At 34.0% G+C, this 12,330-nt stretch overlaps 1 long non-coding RNA gene across 16 annotated transcripts; it reads left to right on the top strand.

Annotated features, from left to right (window-relative positions):
* The first annotated feature begins 805 nt into the window (after positions 1-805).
* Positions 806-9,247, top strand: LOC110884931. Of its 16 annotated transcripts, none has more exons than XR_004868683.1 (7): positions 806-1,216; positions 1,614-3,257; positions 3,338-3,425; positions 3,495-3,635; positions 3,973-3,987; positions 4,316-5,474; positions 8,916-9,247. It is a non-coding gene; the product is annotated as an uncharacterized LOC110884931 (long non-coding RNA). The 16 variants fall into 16 exon arrangements; XR_004868681.1 differs by lacking the exon at positions 3,973-3,987 and having other exon boundaries at positions 4,316-4,439; positions 4,533-5,474; XR_004868680.1 differs by having other exon boundaries at positions 1,614-1,903; positions 2,011-2,065; positions 2,852-3,257; positions 3,495-5,474.
* Positions 9,248-12,330: the final 3,083 nt, after the last annotated feature.

A 12,330-nucleotide genomic window follows, 5' to 3' on the forward strand; every position in this document is an offset into this window, starting at 1 on the left:
CAATCCTGCATTAACCTAGAGTTGAGCTTTTAGTAATCATTTATAAATGAGTAAATTCCTTTTTGGACTGAAAGAGTAAAAATGATATAATCACATGGACCAAAACTGTAATTTACTCTTTATAAATATTCAACATCACTTAAACAAAAAATTAGCATCCACTCTCTGAGTTACATAGCTAAGTAATTGTATGTATGCATTGCGATAACTTCAACTAGACCAAAACTTTTTTATCTTAACATTAGATATTCTTTTTTCTTTTTTAAAAAGGCTAACAGAGAAATCCAAGAACGTAAAGCGTGAACGGTTCTCTTAAAGCTATTATTTTCTAAATAATCTATATTTATATCTATCTATACTTTTTATAAAAGGAGAAATCTAAGTGACATAAGAAAAATTGAGGTGTCAGCTAGAGAACATGTCCAACAAGGTTTTTCTTATGTCATTATTACATCATAAAGACTAATATATAAAGACTTTAAAATTCAAAGTTTGCCCACTTTCACCTTTTCCAAAGGTCTGCCCATTCAAAATTACCACTGATTCATTAGTGGTAATCAAACCACTGATGATTCCAAAGGTCTGGCCCACATTTAGATTCCAAAGGTCTGCTCATTCAAAATTACCACTGTAATCAAGCCATTGATGATTCAAAATTACCACTGATGATTCAAAATTCAAACTTCAAAACTAAGTGACTATTCAATATTATGGCTCCAAATTCAAAATTTAAAATTATGGCTCCAGATATATAATATATAAGATATCATCTTCTTCAATCAATTACTCTCTCTAATCAATTTCTCTCTCAACTCTCTCTCTCTCAAACTGACTTTCTCTCTCTCCAGTATGTATCTTCAACGCAAGAAGATGATGATGAATAAAAGATCCCTCTTTAAAACTTTTGATAAAACCCTTTTCATCATCATTCTCTCTCATTTTGCACCGCCACCAACCAACAGGTAAAGATTACTCTTCTTCAATAATCAATCCTCACTTTCCTTTTTCTCAGGTGACTTATCAAGGTGACGTTCCGATTGAAGAGATTCAATCCAAGGCGAAATTTAATCGAAGGCGGTTTCTGGTCGCGTGTGGAACCGCAGAGAAGAGGAAACGGTGAATTGATCAGAAACAGAGTCCACGAGCATCTTTGCATCTTACGATTCAATCGATATACGATGCTAAACTCTCTGATTAATCGGCGGTCCGACGAAAGGTCTATAATTCTTCCGCACATGTTTATTGTTCACTGTTATTTCCAAATTTCACTCATGTTTTTTTAATTTTAAATTTGTTTATTTTGATTTACGCTGTGTTCCAGAGATCTACTTAACAGGGGGAGGGGAGAGGAGGGGAGGGAAAATGGTGTTCCAGAGATCCACTTAACAGGGGGAGGGGAGGGAAAATTGGGTTTTTTTTGCCTGAAAATAGTCTTTCCAATTTGGAAAGACATGGAGGGGAGGGGAGGGGAGGGGAGGGCAGGGGAGGGATTTTTAACTCGGGAACACACCGTTATAGTAATTTGAGTGTATTGGAAGTTTTTCAGTTGTGGATTTTTAGACCTAGGGTTTGTTCTTTTGCTTTGATGATGACGCATTGGTTGTTTTTGCTAGAAAACGAGTGTTGTTCAATCTGCCATGGTAGCTTCAACATCCCTTATCAAGCCAATTGTTCTCACTGGTATTGCGGTACGTCGTCGTATTCCAAAGAAAACAACTGTAGTTTCTAACTTAAATCTACCATGGTTTTAAGTTAATTTACAGGTCTTGAACGAGTGCTCAGAAGCAGATAGAAGAGCTTCTTGCAAAGTTGTATCGACCAGATGTTCATTGAAACGTTTGGAGGATAAATCAGTTCATAGCTTGAATGGATTTTTTTGTAGATAGATTGGCGAGTTTAATCAGTTATCTTTATATTGAATTCTTTTTTCCACCTTCTGCTTTGTCTGTGTTCCTTAAATTGATATCTCATCCGAACTCCAGTTCTTAAATTGGGTTTTTACTGTTGTAGATGAAAGAGCATTGATGTTTTCATTTGGATTTCAATTACCGGAAGATAAATTAAGGTATTGAAGCTTCATGGTTAATTATTTTATAATTACTTTATTATAGATCTGAATTTGGTAATAGAACAAATGCGATGGGCTTCATGTCTAAATGGGATGGGTTTGGTTTAAAATGTACACGGAGTAATATTATCCTGTAATTCTGCAAGATATTATTGGAATTGTAGGTTTTGTGTAGATTATCCAGTCTAATCGTGATTGGAATCGGATTCGAATCGGAGTAATATTATCCTGTAACTTTGCGTGTAATCGTGATTCGAATCGGATGAGTTTCGGTTCGTTTCAGTGTGTTTCGGTGACATTTTGAAGGTTATCGGAGAATTTCAGTTGAATACAAAAGAAAAGATTCAATTGAAGAAACTATTGTTGGCTGAAAAGATCTGATTTTGTTATCAATAATACATCAAAAAATGGAATAAATGTGCAGTATGATTCAGATTATAATAACATAAACAACATAATCTGAGTTCGAAAGTTCTTAGAACAATATATTGAATTGGTTGTGTTATCGGTCGAAATCGGTAACTTTTGGCTAAAGTTTTTGGCACGTTTCGGGCTGACTTAAATCATTTCCGGTAAATTTCGATCAAAATGCTTCGGACAGTATACATTGTCAATGAACTGATTCGAGTATGATGTTGTGATTAGTGTTGTGATAATCTGAGTTTATTTTTTTAAAAAGAAAACGAGAGTAGCTGTTATAAGAAAGTTGCAGGTTTGATTATTTCGAAGAAAGAATTCAAAAGTAGGTTGTTGTTGTTTCAATTGCATGGTTCGCTTGTATAGGTGTGTTGGCTGGGTATGCAAAGTTGAAGATGTACAAGTAATAGCAGATGGTTTTAGTGGCTTTTTGCGAAATTAAAAGTTTTAGAAAGGAGATATTAGGGTTTTGCTTTGAGGTGTGAAACCACTGTTTTTTCATAAAAAGTGTTTTGAAACCACTGTTGGGTCAACAGATGGATGAAAACAGATGTTTGATACCACTGTTGGGCTAAAAAATGTTTTGTGGAGAAAACAGTGGTTGAACCCACTGTTTGGTTAAAACGGTGGCTTGAAACCAGTGTTTGGTTACAACAGTGGTTTATGGAGAAAAAGATGTTTCAAACTAGTGTTGGATTAAAACAGTGGTTTGAAACCATACTATTTGTTCAACAGTGGGTTAAAACCACTTGATGAAGCAGCATAGGATATGGTATGTCCATTGCATATAATCATATTGCTATATAATCTTAACTAAGCAAACAACCTGCTAATGTATCTGTTATTATCTAGGATGACGTTGCTTGATGCCAAAATCACTTGAATGTGTTGAAAAAATGGTACAGGGGATATACGAGCAGCTACCGCTAAGGATATTGATGTATAGTATAAAGCCATATTTAAATTTTAATTCAGTTTTCTATTATCTAATGTTATAATTCTTTTTAAGATTGATGCGTTTGCTATATGGAATGCTTGGGGACTGGCTTTAATTCGGATGGAACACTATGCTCAAGCTCGTGTCAAGTTCAACAGGTGGAACGAACAAGATGTTAATAGCCTATCATGAAACTGGTCATGCAATCTGCGCGTAAGTATTCACTCTACTCATCATTTTAACATAATGTGATGCAGTTTGGTCTAATTTTTAGGATCATGTGCTGGTTTTAGGACTGTGACTCAAGGGCATGATCCATTATACAAATGCACTAATCGATTCACATACCTCTTTAGTTTTACAAAAGTCCACAAACTGTCATATAGGCAATTTGGGCAAGCAAATACTGCATATGAGCTTTTTGAACAACTTTTTTGCATTTCTTGGATAAACCATGTTGATATCTCTAAGGCTTTATTCTTTTATGGGCAAACTGTTGTTTACTATGCAATCTACATTTGTGAAATCAAGTAACGTCTGTGACAACCAGGTCGTTTGGCTAAAGGTTAGTTATGCTTTCCCTTCCCTTACTTAAAGTGACTTATTTTGAAAAGATACTAAGACTGAAGATGCTTTGGTAATTTGCCAATCATTTTGCAGCGAAGTGATGATTCTGAACCGTTTTCTAAATCCAAGTTAAATATTATTATAATAGAATACCAAATATCATATCTAGCGTGCATTAGAGGTGACACACATGATTTAAGTAAAAAATGACACACATGAAATTCTTAATGTTTCGACTTTTAAGATATTTGATATAATATATTCTATTGTATATACTGTGATGCTATAGTGTTCTTATATGTAACCGGAACATGTAAATGTCGCAGTGCCCTTATGGATTGAGTCGGGTGTGAAAAGTGTCGTCTATGGGGAAAGCTTCAGGTTCTTAGCGTCGAAACTGCACTAAAAATCCTGTTCTCTGTTGATGGTCAAGAAGGCCGAGATCAGCTTGTGAGTATCACATACTTATTGATTTATATAATTAAAGTCTTAATCTTCGTCCTGCCTGATATCTATATTTGTTTTTGTTTTACTGGATCACAGCTGCTAATCTTCGTCCTGCCTGATATCTATATTTGTTTTTGTTTTACTGGATCACAGCTGTAACACCTCGTAAAATCATACCCAATAAAATAAAGACACATGTCATGTAATACAAACGTGTTATGAAAACGGATCCAGATAAAGATGTACGGTAGGATTTAAAAGCGTCGACATGTTAATTTATACCACTGAGCGACCCATTAATAAATCCCTAACCATAATATATTTAATCAACATCTAAATTATGCAAATAAATCTGGTTATCCTAAAATAACAAATTGATTATAACTCAAGACTTGGATCCAATGTGAGTTCTCGAAAATGTTGGCACTTGAGGCATTCAACACAAAGAACCAAAATGTGTAAGAGCATGCAAAGCATGCAAGGTCTGAGCACTTGGTCCCTCTACTAAAAAGGAAAGCACAAGATTTGGACTTGTAAGGAATGCATGGTCAAAGTTTGGAAGTTTACAAATTTTTGGATTCTGGTCATCGGATACGGACCGCAAAGCCAAGGGCTTACGGTCCGTAAAGATGGAACTGGGCGATATAAGCCAGGGTCAGTTACGGATCGCATCCGTTGAGCATACGGACCACAAGAGGTGCTTACGGTCCGCAAGAGCTTTGGCTTACGGTCCGTAAGCCTGTCGCCGGCAGCAGAATTAGGACAGCTACCTGTTCAGCAGGTTGCACCGCCTTAAATGGGTGGTTTTCGAATACAGGGATCTTGCAACTGGTTTTGGCATCATAGAGGGCACTTGGACTCATCTGGCAACATTCATAGACTTAGGTGGGACAATCTTGTGACATTTTGTTCACTATATAAAGGAACCAAGTTGCAACATTCTCACTTGCTCACTTGGAAAATTATTCAAGACTTCTCTGGAGCTTCTCTGATCAGCAACAAGTCTTCTTAAGATCCCTAATCATTCTTAGGACCTTTGTAAGTGTCCTTAACCATTCCTAATTCAATTTAGCTTAGTTAATTAGCTAAAAGTCAAACCATCGTAATTATGGTTTGACTTCGAGATTAATCAATAATTATTCAGTCAAATCTCGAATTAAAAATACCTATGAGTAGGTAATTATGTGGGTAACAAACCCTCAAATGGGTACCCTCTGATTCCCACTCTAACTATGTCAATTGTCGGGTCAAAGCTAATTACAAAAAGTCAACAGAAAGCTTTATTTCAAGTTAATGCATAATTAGCAATGTAGGATCCATGCAACCTGTTTTATCATTAATATAACTTGGTAATTAATGTAAGAACATGTCTAAACATGTTCACCCCGACAATTTTCAGTTTAGGCTCGGTTCGGGACCAAAAGTCGCATAGTTTGACTTCTACTTTGACTTTCAGTTCTGACCCGTTTGATTGCCTTAAAGCTTCTTTTGGACCTAGTTACATGTTAGTATAACCCTCTGTGATTATACGGCTTGGTTCATTAGTTGTCCAATTATTATGCAAGTTTCCGTTAATTGCCTAAATGTCGACTATTATGCCCTTTTCACTTTAAAATGTGATTTTTGAAAATGTAAAAGAGTAGACACCTTAGTTACTGATTTATAAACTTGTACCTAAAATTTGACATCAGTTTGAGGTCTAGAATAGGAGTTATGCTCATTAGCGTAAATAAGAAACTTTTTAGTAATTTAATGGCATAATTAGCATATAGCATATCTAAACCCAATTTTTGATATAAAACTTTTTACCTACTGATATAAAATAATATTTTGGGATTTTTGGAGATTTTTATTTATTTTTAAGCTGAGCATAACATAGAGTTCTAAGCTTATTTCGGTTACTACCGGTTTTGCCCTTTCGGGCTATAAAATGAGTTTTACAAGTCCTTTTGATACCAAACCTTTTTCTACTGGTCTAATATAATAAATAAATTATTTTGAGCATTCTGGAATTATAAAAATATCAGCTTTCTATACAAAACCCGGAAATGGCTCCAAATCGCCTTTTTAAGCGTTTTTAACGCATAATATGTATCAAAACTAGTTTATATATATAAGGGTTGATGCCTACTGATATTTTCAGTAAAATTCCATAATATAACAGTAAGCAAAAGTTTTAAACTCAGATTTCCAGTTTTGACCTTTTAGGCTTATGTGAAATTACCAAAATGCCCCTACGGTGCATAATGGTTATAATTAACAAATTTCACATATATATGGTACCCTACTATTATAACTTATTAAATTAAGTATATTTACTAAATAAATCAGACCTGTAACTCAGATTACTATTTGAACTCTTTTATAACCTTTTAAATGACCAAAATGCCCTTACGGGGCATAGTTTGAGTTTAAAATCATTTTGGGCATAATAGAAGATATCTTACTGATGTCACAACATATTTATGGCATATTAACTTAGGAAACTTGTATATGATTTATATGGTTACTCGTTACGCACTTTTCGCGTTCGGACCGGCTTATGTAACTAGTTTACATATATTAGCCGAAGCGGGTCAAACCATATCATTTTTGTCTCAAAATCCAGAATGTGTTTAAGTTACCCATATTAAACAAGCATGCAAGCTTGTCGGGTCAAAACCACATTCTAAACCGGTCTTCGCTTTATCACGCGTTGAACCGAATCTTTCTTTAAAACTAACCGGTCTAAGCTTAGGCTAAAATAAAGACCCGTTAGGATTCTAATAGGTTATTATAAACTTTCGTTCCAGAATAGGAGACCCGGTAAAAGCTATTTGCACTTGCTTATTGTGACTATACTTGCTCAGATAAATACTTTTAACTTATTTTCCCTATACGGGCTTGGGGTACGGTATATAAAATACTGCTTGGTCGCGCATTGAATTTTGATCGTATGAAGGTTAATTTATTGATATGACCCGTTTAAATTGTTTTATTTGCTTAAAGCCTTTAGGGGGTTAATGACCATGTCCTGGATATCCTTGGCATCATTTTACGAAATGGCCACGACCTAAGCATGCGGGTGTAGGCGTACACCCGTTAGTGCATAAATAAATATTAAGGTATAACCGCCGGTTTTGGGTTTAACTGCTGCGGGACTATACCATGTGGTGTGTCTATTGATCTTTAACCCGGTGTCAACCCGGGCTACTGAACGCATAAGAAACATGTAAATCTTTTACAAGTTTATATTCAAATAATTATCCCAAGTTATAAAAATCTTTTTGTGCCATGTGCATTTAAATCAATTTTCAAACATTTTCAAAACGAGTCAGTTAAATTGTATTTACCAGTGCAAACTGACGTATTTTCCCAAAAAGGTTAAGTGCTGGTACTACTTGTAATAGGTTGGCCTCTCCTTAGCATCGATAAGAGTCTCATAAGCTTGGATGCATTAAGTCTGTTGAACAAGTTCCTCTTTATTTTGATCCGCCTGTGGATCTGTTTCAACTACTTGTGATACTTAAATATTACAATTTTATTTGGTTGAAATAAATCTATCTTTTGCTTCCGCTGTGCATTTAAATTTGTGTTGTTTGACTATGATGATATCAACTACGTCACGATACTCCCCACCGGGCCCACCGGTAATACGTGAAAATATCGGGGTGTGACAACAGCTGCAGTTGAAACCACTGTTGGGTTAAAACAGTGGTTTATGGAGAAAAATAGTGGTTGTTACATCTAACCCAGAAGCCATTTGTTCAAACCACTATTTAACCCAACAGTGGTTCCAAACATCTGTTTTCTCCATAAACCACTATTTTAACCCAACAGTGGTTTCAAGCCACCGTTTCAACCTAACAGTGGTTTAACCACATTTGGGTTAAAACAGTGGTTTATGGAGAAAACAGATTGTTTGATAAAGAAGTTTGTTTTGGATTGAAATTTGTTCATTTCGATCAAGTTTCAGTGTTGTTTGGAGTATCGTTTATGTGTTTCGGACTAAATTGATCAGTTTTCGTGAAATCGGATTGATTTCGTTTGATTTTCAGATTATAACAGTGAATTTTTTGAACGATTCAGATATTACAAATCGCTAAAACTGTTTTTAAAAGTTCAAACTTGCTGAAAATTTTAGGATTTTGTTCATAACACGGTTATATGAAACTGTTCGACGTATTGTCTGATCTATACCAAAGTCGAAAGTGTTATTCTGTTGAGACGATTGGTGAAATATAGCGAAACAAGACGAAGTTGAGATCTGATACATGTAAACTGAATCCACTGTCGTTTGTTTCAAAGTTGTTCAAATCTGAATTTGAATTGCAAAAGAACTGATGAGATCTGAAGTTGCAAATAATCTTTGTTGTTTGTATCGAGTTGTCTTATTCTTGAGTTCTTTGTTCAAGATCGATGGAAGTTGTTTAAGATTGAAAGTAATCGGATCTAAAGTTGCAGATCTGAAGTTGCAAATAATCTTTGTTCTTTGTTCAGATCTGAAGTGATTCGAGCATGTCTACAGGTTTGGCGTTTATCGCCATGCTTAACCTTTTTGGGTTATTTTGGAGTTTGAAGAAAATGGTTATGGATTCCGGGACAAGGGCGTTGGATCATTTGGCATTACAGATTGGAGTGTGTATCTTTGTCGTGTGGATTAACTTGCCGGTTTATGAAGGACTCTTTGTTCGGAAAGACGACGGACAAATGCCGACTTCTGTCACTTGCAACTCGGTTATCTTGGCTTTGATAGCTTGTCTTAGTATTGTACTCTTTAACAATTGATGGTCTATGATGGAACTGTGGTTATTATGCATGTCATTTATTAATCTTGTATGTTTATTTGTAAATTATGTCAATCTTATATGTTTATTTGTAAATTATGTCAATCTTCACGAGGAAATAAAAAAGGGCTACGGATTCTTGTATGTTTGTTTGTAAATTATCTACAATTTTTATTTTTTATCAATGATTAATAACTAACTGTACATAAGACCGTTAACACCCTAAAGGGAAATAGTCATCCACCACTAGAAATCATGAAAAATTAACACAACAGTTTAACCGCGGTTTCTTGTACATGACCAAAGATCTTATGCCAATGTGGGGTTAATCTTCAATTTAAAGAAAAAAATAGGTTTTTGTTGATGCCTTGCTTCGGGTATGATTGAGTATTGAAAAATTAGGTATTGAGGGAAGCCGAGTAGGGTTTAGGTACGTGTATGGAGGAGAAAAATCATACATTATGTTATTTCGTTTTCAAAGATTAATAAATCGTATATTTTCGTTTTTTTTATAGTATAAACTTTAAGGATTTACCGACCGACTTGTCTATTTATAACTATAACCACATTCACCATTTATACATGGAATTTAGATAACTTAATTTAACCTTTTTAAAATTTATATATGCTTTTATATATTTTAAACCCTTTAATATAACTTAAAAATGTATAATCATTTATTGTTTAATCATTCATTGTCTATAATAGATAAAAAAGTTTTGGTACCATCTCATTTTGGTTTAGCATGTGTTTCCATGGCTTTATAATCCATTTTTAATGAAATCTTAAAAAATGTATAATCATTCATTGTTTACTAAAATGTTTGGTACGCATGGGTTTCTAAGAAACGACCCGTGTTTGCACACGGGTCTTACCGCTAGTACTATATAATAAAAGAAACCATGTTAGGGACACATAGCGCTCTCTGAGACGGTCTTAATTATTTTTCTAAATATTTATTATGAAAAAATCAATTATTGATAATGTTAAATTTAAAATTTGTAAAAGAGATTTTAATGATAAAGACAAAGATAACTGATAATAATATATTATTAAAATCTAAAAAATATAATAGCGTTTTAGATATTTATAAAGATAAAGATTTTATTTAATTGGTAGTTTTAGTTGTTTTTATATGTTGATGATAAGGACGATGATAACTGATAACTGATAATCACATATTAAAATAAAAATATTTATTTTAATCAACTGTTTCGTTGAAAGGATTTATTCAATACATGTAGAACATATATATTCTTTATACATGTGGTATATTTAGAATCCTAGTAAGACCATTCACCATACGTAGTGGTAAGGTTGAATAATGCCCCCACCCTTGGACGTTTTCCATCATGTGGCAATACAGCCAGCAAGGGGTATTATTGGACGTTTTTTTTTTCTAAAATAGGTGTAGTGGGAATGTGGGCATTATGTTAAAGGGTGTAAAGAATTAAATAAAAATAAAAAAAACCATTAAAAAAGCTATTGGACTAAAAAAATGAAGGTTAAATGCTATTGGCCAAACAAAATCGTTCAAAGCGTGATTCAAAACACGCGGCCGGATATTTTTTGAAAGAAAACGCCCAAACACGCCGGCAGGGGTAGGGGCGGTGGCGTTTTTGGGCGTGTTTGGGGGGAGACGACGCCTACTACGGATGCTCTAATAAAGGATCCCATTATCCCGTTTTACACTCCAATGAAATAATAATATTAAATCCTAATATCCATCTTATCTCTTGTATAGTTAATATTTTTTAATAAAATATTTCTTTTCTTTTTTCTCTGCTGATTATCCAACATCAGGTAATACGTAAGTTTATAACCTAATAATAAATAAAAAACAAAGTAAAATGTTATAAACCATGTAATACACAACTCTCTAACCTAATAAAAAATAAAGTGAGATACTACAATAAGTAAATAGTACCTCAAATTCATTTTGTTAGAAAACACATCTTGATGACTAAATGTGTTAATTGAATACATTATTCGTGTAAAACACGTGTTTATTTAAATCGTGCAATACACGAGTTTTTAAAAGATGTAACTATTTTATTACTTAAAATATAAAATTATATTTATTCAACCCGTGTAATACACGGGGTTCTAACCTAGTAATATAATATTATATACTATCAATTTGCAACAAGTTGTTGTAATAGTTGTTGTACTTTGTGTAAAGTTATTTGTACAAAGCTTTCCACATATCTCTTCTATAAAATGTTGCTTTATGAAGTTGACCTTCATCATTGGGAGTTATTCGTTTTACGTTTCGTTTTAAATTTTGCAAGACACGCCGCAACGTGCGTGTGGTATTCCCTGTTTTTTGTTATATTTTTTTCACATTTTACAAGTCCGTCGCAACACGTTTATTTTTCCCGTTCAACTTAGTTATTTTTTCTACATTTTACATTTCGGTCTAATTCTTTGCATTAACGCACCGCAACGGGTGTGCGTGGTTTAACGATTTTACGTTTGCTTTCCGTTCAGTGTTATTTTTTCTTTTTTATTTATTTTATTTTTACGAACTTTTCCAATGTTGGGATCGCTGGTAATGATGTGGCATTGGTGCTACTTGACATGGTTTTACGAACGTTTTTAACATATTAAGTTTTATACTAATCATTTGTTTCGAGTTTATCCCTATACTTCCTTTACTTAAAAAAACTTTTTTTACGTGCATATTTTTATTTACGTGTCGGTATATATATGATTTGCTCTACGTTTCGACGTAAACTTTTTCTGGAAACAAGTCAGGTCAAATATTAAAAATCATTTTTAGGTGCATATTTTTATGTACTATAAATTTGAGTTGGTCTACGTTTCGATTTGGGAGATGAGTTAGGACAAAAATAGTATGTACTGTGCGTATTTTATGTGTGTTTCGTAAATTGTGTTTCGAACCGTGTGGAGTCAAACTGTAGTTTCTTTTCTATATAAGAGTCGGATCACATATTGATTCGATTTACTTTACGTTTTGATCAAATCGCAATACTTATATAGGTTATTTCGAGTTCGATCGGATACGTCAAAACGTGCGTTTTCATATGGTTAACGCATCACACGACGTTTGGACCAATCCTTTCGATGTTTGTGATGTTCTCGCGCCGTAACGCGGGCGAGTCTTA

The sequence above is a fragment of the Helianthus annuus genome, chromosome 10 (genome assembly GCF_002127325.2).
Source record: "Helianthus annuus cultivar XRQ/B chromosome 10, HanXRQr2.0-SUNRISE, whole genome shotgun sequence".
NCBI classification, from domain to species: domain Eukaryota; kingdom Viridiplantae; phylum Streptophyta; class Magnoliopsida; order Asterales; family Asteraceae; genus Helianthus; species Helianthus annuus.